Here is a 19,888-nt window from a genome sequence, read left to right as displayed (position 1 = left end):
TTGAGCAATATAAGCCATAGAAACTAGAAAACAAGCACACTATGCATTGAAAATAGAATCTGTCAAAAACAGAACAGTCTGTAGTAATCTGTACTCCAACCAGACTTCTGGTACTCCAAAAATTCTGAAAACTTAGGACAACCTGGAAAATTTTTCTATTAATATTTTTCAAAAGGAATCAGTATTTTATCATGCTTCTGTTAAAAATGAGAATTATTTTCCTTAGCGCAAAAGTTTCTGTTTTTCAGCAAGATCAATTCAACTATCACCATAGACCATCCCAAAGGTCTTACTTGGCACTTTATTGAAATGAAAGCAATGAAACATGATTATTACAGTAGCCTAATCATGTGAACACACAAAAACATTAGGTAAAAGTGTCGGGTTGTCTCCCAACAAGCGCTTTTCGTTAATGCCTTTTATGCTAGGCATGATTATTTCAATGATGCTCGCATAAAAGATAACAATTGAAACATAAAAAGAGCATCATGAAACATGCTGGAACTACATTTAAGCCTAACCCACTTCCTATGCATAGGGATTTTGTAGGAAAACAACTTATGGGAACAAGAATCAACTAGCATAGGAAGGAAAAACAAGCAAAACTTCAAGATTTTTAACACATAGAGAGAAAACTTGACATTATTGCAATATGTTGAAGCATATGTTCCTCTCTCATAATAATTTTTGGTAGCATCATGAATGAATTCAACAATATAACTATCACATAAAGCATTCTTTTCATGATCCACAAGCATAGAAATTTTATTACTCTCCACATAAGCAAATTTATTCTCATGAATAGTAGTGGGAGCAAACTCAACAAAATAACTATCATGGAAATAAAAATAAAAATCATGATGAAAAGTTTCATGGTTATCATTATTCTTTATATCATACATTTCATCACCATAATCATCATAGATAGCAACTTTGTTATCATGGTCAGTTGAAGCCTTTTCCAGAATGGTGGATTCATCACTAAATAAAGTCATGCCCTCTCCAAATCCACTTTCATCATTGTAATCATCATAAATAGGAGGCATGTAATCATTACAACAAATTTGCACATCAAATCATGGGGGACTAAAAACATCATCCTCATCAAATATAGCGTCCCCAAGCTTATGGCTTTGCATATCGTTAGCATCATGGATATTTAATGAGTTCATACCAACAACATTGCAATCATGCTCATAATTCAAAGATTTTTTGTCAAACATTTTATAGAATTCTTCCTCTATCAATTGAGCACAATTTTCCTTTCCATCATTTTCACTTAAGACATTATAAAGATGGATAATATGATGCAACCTCAATTCCATTTTTTATATTTTTCTTTTTATAAACCAAACTAATGACAAAACAAGGAACTCAAAGATTCAATTGCAAGATCTAAATATATAACTTCAAGCACTCACCTCCCCGGCTATGGCGCCAGAAAAGAGCTTGATGTCTACTGCGCAACATTATTCTTGTAGAATCGTGTTGGGCCTCCAAGCGTAGAGTTCTGTAGGACAGTAGCAATTTTCCCACAACTGGATGACCTAAGGTTTATCAATCCATGGGAGGTATAGGATGAAGATGGTCTCTCTCAATCAACCCTGCAACCAAATACAAGAAATCTCTTGTGTCCCCAACACACCCAATACAATGGCAAATTGTATAGGTACACTTGTTTGGCCAAGAGATGGTGATAAAAGTGTAATACTGATGGTAGAAATATATTTTTATAATCGGAATAAATAAAAACAGCAAGGTAGCAATTGATAAAACGGAGCAAAAACGACATTGCAATGTTTGAAAATGAGGCCTAGGGTCCGTACTTTCGCTAGTGCAATCTCTCAATGATTCTAATATAATTGGATCATATAACCATCCCTCAACGTGCGATGAAGAATCACTCCAAAGTTCCTATCTAGCAGAGAACATAAGAAGAAATCATTTGTAGGGTACAAAACCACCTCGAAGCTATTATTTCTGATCGATCTATCCAAGAGTTTGTAATAAAATAACACCAAATAATTTTAGATTCATAATACTCAATCCAACACAAAGAACCTCAAATAGTTCCCCAAGATTTCTACCGAAGAAACAAAGACAAGAACGTGCATCAACCCCTATGCATAGATTACCCCAACGTCGCCGCGGGAATCCGCGAGTTGAGTGCCAAAACATAAATCAAGTGGATGAATATGATACCACATGGTCACCACGAGTATTCATATGCAAGACATATATCAAGTGCTCTCAAATCCATAAAAGTATTCAATCCGATAACAATGAAATCTCAAAGGGAAAAACTCAATTCATCAGAACAAGATAGAGAGGGGAAAACACCATATGACCCGAATATATTAACAAAGCCCGTGATACATCAAGATTGTGACATCTCAAGAACACGAGAGAGAGAGAGAGATTAAAAACATAGCTACCGGTACAAACCCTCAGCCCCAAGGGTGGACTACTTCCTCCTCATTGTGGTGGCTGCTTGGATGGTGAAGATGACCACCGCTGATGATTTCCCCCTCCGGCAAGGTGCCTGAACGGGGTCTAGATTGGTTTCTCGTGGCTACAAAGCCTTGCGGCGGTGGAACTTATGATCTAGGTTAACCCTGAGGGTATTTGGAATATTTGGGAATTTATAGGGCGAACAGGGGGTGCGGGAGGCCACTGAGGTGTTTGGACTCCGTTTGATATTGATTTCCTGCAATGTAAAAAAAGCAAACACAACAGCTAGCACTGGGTCAATAGGTTAGTCCCAAAAATGACATAAAGTTGCTATAAAACGATTTGAAAACATCCAAGAATGATAATATAACAACATGAATACTTCATAAATTATAGATACGTTGGAGACGTATCAAGGACAAAATCCCAAATACAAGATGAATTATACCAAGGCTGTGATTTTTTTAGAAGCTTCCATGATAAGATCTACTTCATGTCGAATTGGCATGAACGAAAAGGGTCAAGGTTGACTCCTTCTTCTTTAATGCCTAACCTTTTATTCACTTCTTGTTTTCGAAGAAGTTGTAGCGTTGAAATTTTATCTGATGAAATGCTAGTAGAGTATAACCCGCATAACTTTCGGGTGCACACAGATTAAGGAAGGCATAGGTTCGACCCATCGGGGCATCTTAGGAACATATACCACAAACTTCAAGTGTAAATAATGCAAGGTTGAAAGCATATCATGGTTGACAAAACTAGAGGATATAATTTACCAAAGGCATTATGTATCAGGGAAGAACTCACAAGGGTTTTAGAATATGAAGAATAGCCGGTTAATAATCCACCAAAGGATCTGGCGGTGCACAAAAGGATGTGAGTATTGGTACTCAACCAGAGAAGAAAGAATGCAAAGGCATCGGATTATGGAAACCTCTGAATAATTCAAAGCTTAAATACAAAGGAATTATGATTTCCAAATCAGGGCATCAGAAACAGATGCTCTAATCAAGTATGAATAAGTTGAATAAACTTAGAGGCACAACCGACCAAAATTTTATTGGTCAAGAACTAGCTCATATACGGAATGATGTCTGAGCCTGAAGGATAATTCCTAGGGATCAACTGATGATTGCGTGCATTCACACACATGATGAATCAATAGGATCAGAATGGCAATCACAGAGGATTTTAACAAAGATTGCCGAACACCTGGATTTTATCACAAGTGCATGTAGGCAACAAGGAAATTCAATAGTGGTGGGACATATGGCTTCTTGAAATATCGGAGAGTATTTCAGGGTATCTTGTAATAATAAGAGCAACACAAAATGAATGTATGAACGGCAGGTGTATGTGGTCATTCACTGCGTATAATTCAATAGGGAATTGAAGTGCGACAATACTTAGTGGTATCAAAGTCTTGCAAAAGGTTTCACACATGGAGTTTAGTACATGGATTAATGACATCGCAGATAGCACACAGTCATGCGTTGAGCATAGCACCACCCATAGCAAGGCTAAGGTAGTATCATAGGAATCTATGGAATCCTAACAACTACATGTGATATGTCGGAAATGAAGGAAATATGCCCTAGAGGCAACAATAAAGTTATTATTTATTTCCTTATTTCATGATAAATGTTTATTATTCATGCTAGAATTGTACTAACCGGAAACTTAGTACATGTGTGAATACATAGACAAAACAAAGTGTCCCTATTATGCCTCTACTTGACTAGTTCGTTTATCAAAGATGGTTATGTTTCCTAACCATAGACATGTGTTGTCATTTGATGAACGGGATCACATCATTAGGAGAATGATGTGATGGACAAGACCCATTCATTAGCTTAGCATTATGACCGTTATAGTTTCATTGCTACTGCTTTCTTCGTGACTTATACATGTTCCTCAGACTATGAGATTATGCAACTCCCGAATACCGGAGGAACACCTTGTGTGCTATCAAACGTCACAATGTAACTGGGTGATTATAAATATGCTCTACAGGTGTCTTCGATGGTGTTTGTTGAGTTGGCATAGATCGAGATTACGATTTGTCACTTCGTGTATCGGAGAGGTATCTCTGGACCCTCTCGGTAATGTACATCACTATAAGCCTTGCAAGCATTGTGACTAATGAGTTAGTTGCGGGATGATGCATTACGAAACGAGTAAAGAGACTTTCCGGTAACGAGATTGAACTAGGTATTGAGATACAGACGATCGAATCTCGGGAAAGTAACATACAGATGACAAAGGGAACAATGTATGTTGTTATGCGGTTTGACCGATAAGGATCTTCGTAGAATATGTAGGAACTAATATGAGCATCCAGGTTCCGCTATTAGTTATTGACTAGAGATGAGTCTCGGTCATGTCTACATAGTTCTCGAACCCGTAGGGTCCGCACACTCGCACACTTAACGTTCTGTGATGATTTGTATTATGGGTTATGTGATTTGATGACCGAAGTTTGTTCGGAGTCCTGGATGAGATGGGGGACATGACGAGGAGTCTCGAAATGGTCAGGACGTAAAGATCGATATATTGGAAGGCTATATTCGGAGATCGGAAAGCTTACGAGTTATTCGGGTATTTTTCGGAGTACCGGAGAGTTACGGGAATTCATATTAGGCTTTAATGAGCCATATGGGAAAGGAGAGAAAGGCCTCAAGGGTGGCCGCGCCCCTTTCCCATTGACTGGTCCGAATTGGACTAGGGAAAGGTGGCGCCCCCGTCCTTCCTTCTCCTTCTCTCTTCCCTTTTTCCTATTCCATGTGCGAGGTGGAATCTTACTAGGACTAGGGAGTCCTAGTAGGACACCACACTTTGGGCACGCCCTATGAGGGCCTGCCTCTTCCTCCCTCCATCCTTTATATACGTGGCCAGGGGGCACCCCATAGACACACAAGTTGATTGTTTCTAGCCGTGTGCGGTGCCCCCTCCACCATAATCCACCTCGGTCATATCGTAGCGGTGCTTAGGCGAAGCCCTGTTCCGGTAGCATCATTATCACCGTCATCGCCGTCATGCTGACGAAGCTCTCCCTCGACACTCTGCTGGATCATGAGTTCGTGGGACGTCATCGAGCTGAACGTGTGCAGATTGCGGAGGTACCGTACTTTTGGTACTAGGATCGGTAGATCGTGAAGACGTACACCTACATCTACCGCGTGGTCATAACGCTTCCGCTTACGGTCTACGAGGGTACGTAGACAACACTCTCCCCTCTTGTTGCTATGCATCACCATGATGTTGCATGTGCGTAGGATTTTTTTTTGAAATTGCTGTGTTCCCCAACAGTGGCATCCGAGCCAGGTCTATGCGTAGATGTTATATGCACGAGTAGAACACAAAGGAGTTCTGGGCGTGAGTATATAAATATTGCTTGCCTTTACTAGTTGATTCTTGATTTGGCGGTATTGTTGGATGAAGCGGCCTAGACCGACATTATGCGTACGCTTACGCGAGACTTGTTCTACCACCATGCCTCACACACAGGTGGGTAGTGGGTGTCTGTTTCTCCAACGTTAGTTGAACCGATTTCAACGAACAGGGTTGTTTCTGAAGATCAAAAAGCAATCACTATACTACGTTGTGGTTTTTGATGCATAGGTAAGAACGGTTCTCGCTTAGCCCGTAGCAGCCATGTAAAACTTGCAACAACAAAGTAGAGGACGTCTAACTTGTTTTTGCAGGGCATGTTGTGATGTGATATGGTCAAGACATGATGAGATATAAATTTTTGTATGAGATGATCATGTTTTGTTGAATTTATCGGCAACTGGCAGAAGCCTTATGGTTGTCTCTTTATTGCATAAGATGAAAGCGCCAAATAATTGCTTTACTTTATCGCTATGTAATAGCAATAGTTGCAAGAGAAATAGTTGGCAAGACGACCATGTGACGACACGTTGATAGAGATCAAGATGATGGAGATCATGGTGTCATGTCGATGATGATAGAGATCATGACGGTACTTTGGAGATGGAGATCAAAGTCGCAAGATGATCATGTCCATATCATGTCACATATTTTGATTGCATGTGATGTTTATCCTTTATGCATGTTATTTTGCTTAGTTCGGCGGTAGCATTATAAGATGATCTCTCACTGAATTTCTAGGTATAAGTGTTCTCCGTGAGTATGCACCGTTGCGATAATTCGTCGTGCCGAGACACCACGTGATGATCGGGTGTGATAAGCTCTACGTTCACATATAACATGTGCAAGCCAGTTTTGCACATGCGGAATACTCAGTTTAAACTTGACGAGCCTAGCATATGCAGATATGGCCTCGGAACACTGGAGACCGAAAGGTCGAGCATGAATCATATAGTAGATATGATCAACATAGTGATGTTCACCATTGAAAACTACTTGATCTCACGTGATGATCGGACATGGTTTAGTTGATTTGGATCACGTGATCATTTAGATTACTAGAGGGATGTCTATCTAAGTGGGAGTTCTTGAGTAATATGATAAACTGAACTTTAATTTATCATGAACTTAGTCCTGATAGTATTTGCATAACTATGTTGTAGATCAATAGCTCGCGATGTAGCTCCCCATTTATTTTTTGATATGTTCCTAGAGAAAAACTATGTTGAAAGATGATAGTAGCAATGATGTGGACTAGGTCCGTGATCTGAGGATTATCCTTATTGCTGCATAGAATAATTATGTCCTTGATGCACCGCTAGGTGACATACCTATTGCAGGAGCAGATGCAGACGTTATGAATGTTTGACAAGCTCAGTATGATGACTACTTGATAGTTTAGTGCACCATGCTTTACGGCTTAGAACCGGGACTTCAAAAATGTTTTGAACGCCACTGAGCATATAAGATGTTCCAAGAGTTGAAATTGGTATCTCATACTCATGCCCGTATCAAGAGGTATGAGACCTCTGACAGTACTTGGCCTACAAGATGGAGGAGAATCGCTCAACGAGTGAGCATGTGCTCAGAATATCTGAGTACTACAATCACCTGATTCAAGTGGGAGTTAATCTTCCCGATAAGATAGTGATTGATACAGTTCTCTAGTCACTATCACCAAGTTACTAGAACTTTGTAATGAACTATAATATGCAAGGGATAACAGAAACGATTCCCAAAGCTCTTCGCGATGCTGAAATCTGCGAAGGTAGAAATCAAGAAAAAGCATCAAGTGTTGATGGTTGACAAGACCACTAGTTTCAAGTAAAAGGGCAAGGGAAAGAAAGGGAACTTCAAGAAGAATGGCAATCAAGTTGCCACTCCCATGAAGAAGCCCAAAGCTAGACACAAGCCTGAAACTGAGTGCTTCTACTGCAAAGCAAATGGTCACTGGAAGTGGAACTGCCCTAGATACTTGGCGGATAAGAAGGATGGCAAAGTGAACAAAGGTATATTTGATATACATGTTATTGATGTGTACTTTACTAGTATTTATAGCAAACCCCTCGGTATTTGATACTAGTTCAGTTGCTAAGAGTAGTAACTCGAAACGGGAGTTGCAAAATAAACAGAGAATAGTTAAGGGCAAGGTGATGATGTGTGTTGGAAGTGATTCCAAGGTTGATAAGATCACCATCGCACACTCCCTTTACCTTCGGGATTAATGTTGAACCTAAAATAAATGTTATTCGGTGTTTGCATTGAGCATGAATATAATTGGATCATGTTTATTGCAATACGGTTATTCATTTAAGTCAAAGAATAATTATTGTTCTATTTATGTGAATAAAACCTTCTATGGTCATACACTCAATATAAATGGTTTATTGAATCTCGATCGTAGTGATACACATATTCACAATATTGAAGCCAAAAGATGCGAAGTTAATAATGATAGTGCAACTTATTTGTGGCACTGCCGTTTAGGTCATATTGGTGTAAAGCGCATGAAGAAACTCCATGCTGATGGGCTTTTGGAATCACTTGATGCTTGCGAACCATGCCTCATGGGCAAGATGACTAAGACTCTGTTCTCCGGAACAATGGAGCGAGGAAGTGACTTATTGGAAATAATACATACTGATGTATGCAGTCCGATGAGTGTTGAGGCTCGCGGCGGGTATCATTATTTTCTGACCTTCACAGATGATTTGAGTAGATATGGGTATATCTACTTGATGAAACATACGTCTAAAACATTTGAAAAGTTCAAAGAATTATATAGTGAAGTGGAAAATCATCGTAACAAGAAAATAAAGTTTCTACGATCTGATCATGGAGACGAATATTTGAGTTACGAGTTTGGTCTTCAACTAAAACAATGTGGAATAGTTTCACAAATTCATGCCACCTGGAACACCACAACATAATGGTGTGTCTGAACATCATAACCATACTTTATTGGATATAGTGCAATCTATGATGTCTGTTACTGATTTACCACTATCGTTTGGGGGTATGCATTAGAGACAGCTGCATTAACGTTAAATAGGGAACCATCTAAATCCGTTGAGATGACACCATATGAACTATGGTTTGGCAAGAAACTAAAGTTGTCGTTTCTTAAAGTTTGGGGTTGCGATGCTTATGTGAAAAAGTTTCAACCTGATAAGCTCGAACCCAAATCGGAGTAGTGCGTCTTCATAGGATACCCAAAAGAAACTGTTGGGTACACCTTCTATCAAACATCCGAAGGCAAGATATTTTGTTGCTAAGAATGGATGCTTTATAGAGAAGGAGTTTCTCTCGAAAGAAGTGAGTGGGAGGAAAGTATAACTTGATGAGGTAATTGTACCTTCTCCCGAATTGGAAAGTAGTTCATCAAAGAAATCAGTTCCAGTGATTCCTACACCAATTAGTGAGGAAGCTAATGATGATGATCATGAAACTTCAGATCAAGTTACTACCGAACCTCGTAGGTCAACCAGAGTATGGTCCGCACCAGAGAGGTACGGTAATACTATTCTGGAAGTCATGTTACTAGACCATGACGATCCTACGAACTATGAGGAAGCGATGTTGAGCCGAGATTATTCAAAATGGCTTGAGGCCATGAAATCTAAGATGGGATCCATGTATGAGAACAATGTATGGACTTTGATTGACTTTCATGATGATCAGTGAGTAATTGAGAATAAATGGATCTTCAAGAGGAAGACGGACACTGATAGTAGTGTTACTATCTAGAAAGCTCTTATTGTCGCAAAATGTTTTCGACAAGTTCAAGGTGTTGACTACGATGATATTTTCTCACTCGTATCGATGCTTAAAAGTCTGTCCGAATCATGTTAGCAGTTGCCGCATTTTATGAAATCTGGCAAATGGATGTCAAAACTGCATTCCTTAATGAATTTCTTAAAGAAGAGTTGTATATGATGTAACCAGGAGGTTTTGTCGACCCTAAAGGTGCTAACAAGGTAAGCATGCTCCAGCGATCCATCTATGGACTGGTGCAGGCATCTCGGAGTTGGAATATATGCTTTGATAAAGTGATCAAAGCATATGGTTTTATACAGACTTGCGGTGAAGCCTATATTTACAAGAAAGTGAGTGGGAGCACTACAACATTTCTGATTAGTATATGTGAATGACATATTGTTGATCGGAAATAATGTAGAATTTTCTAGAAAGCATAAAGGAGCGTTTGAAAGGAGTTTTTTAAAGAAAGACCTCGGTAAACCTACTTACATATTGAGAATCAAGATCTATAGAGATAGATCAAAATGCTTGATATATTTTTCAATGAGTACATACCATGAAATTTTTTTGAAGTAGTTCAAAATGGAACAATCAAAGAAAGAGTTCTTTTCTGTGTTGCAAGGTGTGAAGTTGAGTAAGACTCAAAGCCCGACCACGGCAGAAGATAGAGAGAGAATGAAAGTCATTCCCTATGCCTCAGCCATAGGTTCTATAAAGTATGCCATGTTGTGTACCAGACCTATTGTATACCCTGCCCTGAGTTTGGCAAAGGAGTACAATTTTTGATCTAGGAGTGGATCACTCGACAACGGTAAAAAATTATCCTTAGAGGACTAAGGAAATATTTCTCGGTTATGTAGGTGATAAAGAGTTTGTCGTAAAGAGTTACGTTGATGCAAGCTTTGACACCGATCTGGATGACTCTAAGTCACAATCCAGATACATTTTTAAAGTGGGAGAAATTAGCTAAATTAGCTCCATGCAGAGCATTGTAGACATAGAAATTTGCAAAATACATATGGATCTGAATTTGGCAGACCCGTTGACTAAAATTCTCTCACAAGAAAAACATGATCACACCTTAGTACTCTTTGGGTTCACATGGTGATGTGAACTAAGAATACTAACTCTAGTAAACCCTTTGAGAATTGGTCACATCGCGATGTGAACTATGGGTGTTAATGACATGGTGATGTGACTATTGGTGTTAACTCACATGGCGATGTGAACTAGATTATTGACTCTAGTGCAAGTGGGAGACTGAAGGAAATATGCCCTAGAGGCAATAATAAAGTAATTATTTATTTCCTTATTTCATGATAAATGTTTATTATTCATGCTAGAATTGTATTAACCAGAAACTTAGTACATGTGTGAATACATAGACTAAACAAAGTGTCCCTAGTATGCCTCTACTTGACTAGTTTGTTTATCAAAGATGGTTATGTTTCCTAACCATAGACATGTTTTGTCATTTGATGAACAAGATCACATCATTAGGAGAATGATGTGATGGACAAGACCCATTCGTTAGCTTAGCATTATGATCGTTACAGTTTCATTGCTACTGCTTTCTTCATGCCTTATACATGTTCCTCAGACTATGAGATTATGCAACTCCCGAATACCGGAGGAACACCTTGTGTGCTATCAAAGTCACAACGTAACTGGGTGATTATAAAGATGCTCTACAGGTGTCTTCGATGGTGTTTGTTGAGTTGGCATAGATCGAGATTATGATTTGTCACCCCGTGTATTGGAGAGGTATCTCTGGGCCCTCTCGGCAATGCACAAGACTATAAGCCTTGCAAGCATTGTGACTAATGAGTTAGTTGTGGGATGATGCATTACGGAACGAGTGAAGAGACTTGCCGGTAATGAGATTGAACTAGGTATTGAGATATCGATGATTTAATCTCGGGGCAAATAACATACCGATCACAAAGGGGACAACGTATGTTGTTATGCAGTTTGATCGATAAAGATCTTTGTAGAATATGTAGGAACCAATATGAGCATCCAGGTTCTGCTATTGGTTATTGACTGGAGATGAGTCTCAGTTATGTCTACATAGTTCTCGAACCCGTAGGGTCCACACACTTAACATTCTATGACGATTTGTATTATGAGTTATGTGATTTGATGACCGAAGTTTGTTCGGAGTACTGGACTAGATCGGGGACATGACGAGGAGTCTCAAAATGGTCGAGACTTAAAGTTCGATATATTGGAAGGCTATATTCGGACATCAGAAAGGTTCCGAGTGATTCAGGTATTTTTAAGAGTATCAGAGAGTTACGGGAATTCATATTGGGCCTTAATGGGCCATATGGGAAAGGAGAGAAAGGCCTCAAGGGTGGTCGCGCCCCTTCCCCATGGACTGGTCCGAATTGGACTAGCAAAAGGGGGCGCCCCCTTCCTTCCTTCTCCTTCTCCCTTCCCTTTTTCCTATTCCATGTTGGAGGTGGAATCCTACTAGGACTAAGGAGTCCTAGTAGGACTCCACACTTTGGGCGCACCCTATGAGGGTCGGCCTCCTCCTCCCTCCATCCTTTATATACGTGGCCAGGGGGCTCCCCATAGACACACAAGTTGATTGTTTCCAGCCGTGTGCGGTGCCCCCCTCCACCATAATCCACCTCGGTCATATCGTAGCGGTGCTTAGGCGAAGCCCTATTCTGTTAGCATCATTATCACCATCATCACGCCGTCGTGCTGACGAAGCTCTCCCTTGACACTCTGCTGGATTGTGAGTTCGTGGGACGTCACCAAGCTGAACGTGTATAGATCGCGGAGGTGTCGTACTTTCGGTACTAGGATCGGTCGATCATGAAGATGTACAACTACATCAACCGCGTTGTCATAATGCTTCCGCTTACGGTCAATGAGGGTACGTAGACAACACTCTCCCCTCTCGTTGCTATGCATCACCATGATCTCGCGTGTGCGTATGATTTTTTTGAAATTACTGCATTCCCCAACAGGAAAATCCTCCACAAAAGGATTCTGTGGTCCGTGAACACTTAGATGTGAAAGCTCAAGCTCTGGTGGTAGAAGAGGACCACGTGCAGGAACGTAACCACCAACTGCAAGCCAAGCAACACTAGGGGCGCATCACAGTCCTAGCAGGGTAGATCACAATTAGTGGAAGTTACATAGATATGACAAAAGGAAGCAGGTGCATCAGGGCATCGTAAGTGCGCACGCGAGTGCAGAACAACTCATAGCGAAGAGCTCGTGTAGCACGATCCAGACCATCATCATGTTGGACAAAAATATGTGGTTCAAAGGCTCGCGCAAGATAGAGGAGTATGAATCAGAGTAGTATCTTGACTCACCCTCATAGGTAACAATCGAATGTGTCTGAAAGAGGAATCATCCAACTCTCGGTACTTTCCACCAATATGAGTCAGACAAGCATAGACAACATCATGGACTGCCATGCCAATGGTCACTACAACACCATAAGCGATGTGTGTAATACCCCAGTGTCATGCTATAGTGACCTCACACTAATGGTGCCATGTCATCACGTTTAACTAAGCCAAATTGCCACTTGATAAAAATCAAAGCCATTTTCAAATTTTAAATAAAGTCAAATAAATTATTTCTTTAAACAGTAAAACTAAAATGTTCACAATATTTTATAAATTCCCCTGATCATTGTCAAGTTCAACCCACCATTATTTGGAACTCTAAAAATGCCCCTAGCTATTTTTGAAATGACCGAATAGCACTTACCCAACACTTATAAATTCAAAACAAAATCAAATGAATTCAAATAAATGCCAAACTTTTTGTGGCAGCACTAAAGAATGCCTAGTATTTGTTTTGACAAGTTTCATATTTTACAAAGTACATTTGGTTGCTCAACTTAACACAAAACAGAATGAAAAACAAAACATAAAAGTATAAAGGAAAAGGGGTAAGGGAATATACATACTCTACCCCTGGGCCTCGGGTGAACAGGCATGGCCCAGCCGGCCCGGCCTGCCTCCCCACTCGTCATCTTCCCCCCTATTCACCAAGGCGTGGTGGCCGCTGTGTGTGCGTCCATGCCATGGATTGGCCACGTGCCGTCCATCGAGCACTCCGCGGCAGCTTACAAGCCCCCACGACCCCGCCTTGTCGAACCCTAGCCCCCATCCCTCTCCTCACTCATTCTCTCTCTTGATCCAATCGACGACCAACGCTGCCGTCGCCACAGACTGCCTCACCACCATGTCCATCGGCCACCTCAAGCTGCCCTGCCATGTCCGGGAGGTCCGCCTCGCTTTGCTTCATCAACTACGAGCAAGCTTTCGACCGAAGCCGCACCGCTTCATCGCCATCACCGCCTCTGCACGACCACCGCCACCCTTGATTCACGCGACACGGAGAACCCGTCCTCCCGTATCAACTGCGAGCACTGTTATGAGCCACGCCTCCCCTCTCCCTCCCCCTGAGCTCGGTCCGGAGCTCTAGCGTGCGCTCCACCATAGCCATGCTCTGGCCAAAGTTCCACTGCTGCCTCGTACCCTCTGGTGCTGCTATAGACAGCCTCGCCTCGAACTGCTGCTGCTGTCACGCTCATGGAGCCCATAGGATGTCGTCCAACTTCTCTAGTCGTCAGATTCATGGTCATAGGCTCAATTCCGTCGAGCGCCTCCAGCCACCACAGCTCAGACCTCACCGTTGATGTCGTTTCCAGCGGCTCTTACCCACGTAGGCACCACCAATCAACGCTGCTCCTCCTCCGCGTCACGTGGGCACCAACCACAGCTCGAATGACCGCCGACGATGAGCGCTCGGTCTTCGCCGGTGCGCAATGCTATTGTCGCCGTAGCTGTCGCTTGAGCCACCCACTGCACACGCTAGTAGTTCAGTTCGCTTCCACACCCTTCCCGCATCGCGCGGGGCCTCTTGGTCGACCAAACGGTCGCTAGAGGGAGCCACCTAATGGCTCAAGTCCACATCGGTATTTTCTCGAAGAGGAAGGGATGATGCAACACAACTAAGGCAGGTATTTCCATCATTAATGAAACCAAGGTTATCGAACTTGTAGGAGAACCAAGCAACACTATGTAAATGGTACCTGCACACAAAGAACAAATACTTGCAACCCAACGCGTATGAGGGGTTGTCAATCCCTCTCGGGTAAAAGATATATAGGTTTGTGGTAGACTAGATAAATAGATCTCACAGATACGCAAAATAAAATAAATAACAAAAAATACAACAAGATATTTTTGGCTTTTTGGAACAATAGATCTGAAAGCAAAATCAAATAAAAATAGATCTCGAAGCAAATATGATAAACAATAGACCGGGGCCATAGATTTCACTAGTGGCTTCTCCCGAGAAAAATAGAACTTCAAATAATTATGACGATATCCAGGCAATGATCATTATATTGACATCACGTCCAAGATTAGTAATCCGACTCCTGCTTGTATCTACTACTATTACTCCACACATCGACCACTATCCAGCATGCATCTAGTGTATTAATTTCATGGAGAAACAAAGTAATGCAATAAGAAGGATGACATGATGTAGACAAGATCTATTCATGTAGGAATAGAGCCCATCTTGTTATCCTTAATGGAAACGATCGATACATGTCTTGCTGCCCCTTTTGTCACTGGGAAAGAACACCGCACCACCGAACCCATCACAAAGCAACTCTTCCCATGGCAAGAAGAATCGATCTAGTCGACCTAACTAAACCAAAGATTCAAAGAAGAAATACGAGGCTATAAGTAATCATGCTTATAAGAGATCAAGACTCAAATAACTTTCATGGATAAAATAGATCTGATCATAAACTCAAAGTTCATCGGATCCCAACAAACATACCGCAAAACGAGTTACATCAAACAGATCTCAAATGATAAGAAAATATGATTAATCCAAATATGACATCCACATACCTATCACATGTCTCTAACATTACAAACGTGGAACCTTCCCCTCCAGATCGTCTTTCTGATAAAGGACTGGAGCCGGGAAAATATTGCCGGATATTTTCCCGCTACACCTATAACACTTAACTTCGTTAGGTCAGCCCTAACATAGCCTACTTTCGTGTCATGCTTTCTATTGCATTTGTATGTCTGTTATTTATTGTTTCTCCCCGTTCTTCTCCGGTAGACCCTGGGACCGATGTTGATCTAGTGATCAATTACTTCAACATCGAGGGTCCGAGTCTGTCAACAGGGCTTCCATGCAAGGAAACCACCCTTGATCATTTCTATATCGCCCATTCCATTCTCTCTCATGCTTGCATTAGATTTTGCTACTGTAATTGATTGCTCCTATTCTGATGTATAGCCTACTTTTGTAACCTGCTATTGTACCTTACATGCTTAACCTATATGCTTAGTATAGGTTGGTTAGCAATCCACCAGTGACCCCTCACCTTATCCATGTTGCCCCTGCGTTACGATTGATGACTCGATCAACGTGATCGACGTCTAGAGCCCGACACATCACCTCAACCCTAGTTGTATGACTCTGAAGAGCTACTATTAAGTGTCGAGTGTGATACTTCATATAACACTTCTGATGAGATCTTTGTAGTTAGTTAATCGGTCGTGGTATACAGAGGGTGATTCCTCCTTCACCACTCCTGATAATGACTCTGTCGTGCAACCCCTCAAGTGTGAACCCTCGAGGGTGATTCCTCCAAGTTCACCTTGATGGTTACATCCAGTGGAATCCATCGAGGGTGATTCCTCAGATTCCCCGTTGGTGTTACGGACACACGGCTACTTTGACTTTACCCCAGAACCATGTTAAAGACGGGTCGGCCCCGAGGGGTACCTGGAAGAGTTACTATTTCCGCAGGACTGGAGGGACAGGCGGTACCACCCCAGTCGAGGTGGACTCGAGTTCCCGATAGTCTCTTGTGAGTCAGGTTGACCGTGAGGCACTGGTACAGCAAGGTGCGATACAAATGGTTTTTAACCCCTTTCCGCGATGGTGTTTTGAACCATCACCAAGTGAGTGACTATGATAGGGGGGTCCTTCCCACATGACACAGAAACTGTCTGGGATAGGCCCTCCTAGTACACACGCTCAACAAAATGAGGTCGTGTGCGATGGGCGAGCGATCAAATATGGTTATACGTACAATTGTTCTAAAAAATACAATTATACATGCCAAATCGTTTCCGGTCGTAAGTACATACCACACAGTCAGTCCCGACTAAACATTTCCATTTGTATATACATTCCACATAGTTAATAGAAGGAATAAGTTTCCGTTAGGATGTATATCCCACACAGTTAATCTAAGAAGTACGTTTCTCTTTGTTTATACATCCCACACAGTCACTCCAAGGAAAATGTTTCCATTCGTAGGTACATCACTGATACGTCCATTTTGCATCATGTTTTCCTACTGTTATTTATGATGCTTTTATACATAATAATGCTTTTTGCAGTAATTCTAGTGCCTTTTTCTCTCATAATTTGCAAGCTACACACAAAGAGGGAGAATTCCGGCAGCTGGATATCTGGACCTGGAAAAGCTACGTCAGGCTACCTATTCTGCACATCTCCAAATAGGCTGAAACTTCACGGAGAATTTTTATGGAATATATGATGAATTAGAGCAAATAAGTACCAGAGGAGGCCCACCAGGCGGGCACAACCCACCTGGGCGCGCTAGGGAGCCCAGGCGTGCCCTGGTGGGTTGTGCTCAGCCAGGCCCACCTCCGGTGGCCATGTTCTAGTATATAAGTCATTTTGACCTAGGAAAATAAATAAAGAGAGGACTTTCGGGATGAAGCGCCGCCATCTCGAGGAGAAACTTGGGCAGGAGCATTCCGCCGGGGGCACTTCCCTCCCGGAGGGGGAAATCATCATCATCATCATCACCAACAACTCTCCCATCTTGGGGAGGGCAATCTCCATCAACATCTTCAACATCACCATCTCATCTCAAACCCTAGTTCATCTCTTGTGTTCAATCTTGTTACCGAAACTATAGAATGGTGCTGGTGGGTGACTAGTAGTGTTGATTACATCTTGTAGTTGATTACTATATGGTTTATTTGGTGGAAGATTATATGTTCAGATCGAATATGCTATTTAATACCCCTCTGTTCTTGAGCATGATTATCATTTGTTAGTAGTTACTGATACGTCTCCAACGTATCTATAATTTATGAAGTATTCATGCCATGTTTACAATAGTTTTATATGATTTTGGTATGACTTGATTAGAACTAACTCGGACTGATGCTGTTTTCAGCAGAACTACCATGGTGTTGTTTTTGTGCCGAAATAAAAGTTCTCGGAATGCGCTAAAAATCAACGGAGATTTTTAATGGAAAATATAAAAAATATTAGAACGAAGACTTACCGGAGGGGATTCCCGTGGGCCCCACGAGGGTGGTGGGCGCGCCCCTGTGCCACATGGACTCTCCGTGGGGCCCACTGACTTGTTCTCGACGCCAACCTCTCCTATAAATCCCCAAACCTATAGAAAATAACCTAGATCAGAAGTTTCGCCACCACAAGCCTCTGTAGCCATGAGAAATCAATTTAGGCCCTCTCTGGCACCCTGCCGGAGGGGGCCATCATTACCGGAGGCTATGGAGGAGGATCCCAGAGGGGACTTCATCACCATGAAGACCAAGTACCAGAGGGAGAACCTCTCCCCATCAAGGGGGAGGCGATGGAGGAGGAAGCACAAGGAGAGAACCTCTCCTCCTCTCTCTTGGTGGCGCCGGAGTGCCATCTGGAGGGGAATCATCGCTGCAGTGATCGTCTTCATCAACATCACCATCCTCATCTCTTTTATGCGGTCCACTCGCCCGCAACCTGCTATAATCCCTAGTTGAATGTGCTTTATGCCACATATTATGATCCAATTATGTATTGACATCCGATGATGTTTTGAGTAGATATCCTTTGTCTTTGGGTTGATTGATGATCTGTATTGGTATAAGTTGTTTGTTTCATTTTGGTGTTGTACTATTGTGCCCTCCGTATCGCGCAAGCGGAAGGGATTCCCGCTGTAGGGTGTTGCAATACGTTCATGATTCTCTTATAGTGGGTTGCTTGAGTGACAGAAGCATAAACCCCAGTAAGGGGGTTGTTGCGTATGGGATAAAGGGGACTTGATATGTTAATGCTATGGTTGGGTTTTACCTTAATGATCTTTAATAGTTGCGGATGCTTTCTAGAGTTCCAATCATAAGTGCATATGATCCAAGAAGAGAAAGTATGTTAGCTTATCCCTCTCCCTCATATGAAATTGCAATGAAGACTGCGGTCTTGTTAACGATTGCATAGGATAATTCTGCACACCGATCCATCATTATTCCACACTCGCTATTTATAATATTTAGTAATATATTCTAACTTTATGATAACAGCCCCTACTTTTATATTTTATCTCTCCAATACCATGCAAACTTATCCTCTTCATACCCACAACGTAGTTTTATTTCTCATTTCTAGTTGGAAGCAAACGTTCGGTGTACGTAGAGTCGTATTAGTGACAGAAAGGACTTGAGAGAATATTGATCTTACCTTTAGCTCCTTGTGGGTTCGACACTCCATACTTATCACTTCCACCATTGGGAATTGCTATGATGATTCCCTGCACTTGGGGTTATCAAGCTCTTTTCTGGCGCCGTTGCCGGGGAGCAATAGCGTGGGGTTGATATTCTCGTGTGTGCTTGTTTGCTTTCTTCACTAAGTAGATTTTGTTTTTCCTTTTTTTATGTTTAGTTTTGGGTGAAACATACAATTTTTTTACTTGCCTCTCATGCCTAAAAAGTTTTTCAATAGGAGAAGTGATTGGAAGGTTATGCATTGGAGAAGTGAGGGTCGACCTTGAACACTTGTGTTCATGCTTATGGAAAGAATGTATAATTTTTCATGGAAGTTTCTCTGAAAATAATTATCCCCTTGTATATATCCATTGTATTATAAAAATAATGTGCCAAGCTTTGGTTTTAGGATGATTAGATTGCTTGTTTACTTTGTGCAGTACAAAAACAGAAACTTTGGCGGTAGCGCGTGAATTTACATTTTGTACTGGAAAGTCAAATGGGTATGAAACTTTTTGCACATTAATTCTGTACAATTTTTTTAAATTTTCATATTTGTTTTAGAATTTTGGGTGTTACATAAGTTTACTTAACTTCCAGATTAGTACAGAATGTCCATTTTTTGACAGATTCTGTTTTCTATGTGTTGATTGCTTATTTTGATGAATCTATGTGTAGTATCGGGGGGCATGAACCATGGTGAATTTGGAATACAGTAGATAAAGTTCTAATATGAAATT

Source organism: Triticum urartu, chromosome 4A, assembly GCF_056163025.1.
Source record: "Triticum urartu cultivar PI428250 chromosome 4A, HENAU_Tu73, whole genome shotgun sequence".
NCBI classification, from domain to species: domain Eukaryota; kingdom Viridiplantae; phylum Streptophyta; class Magnoliopsida; order Poales; family Poaceae; genus Triticum; species Triticum urartu.
This window is presented reverse-complemented; position numbering follows the sequence as displayed.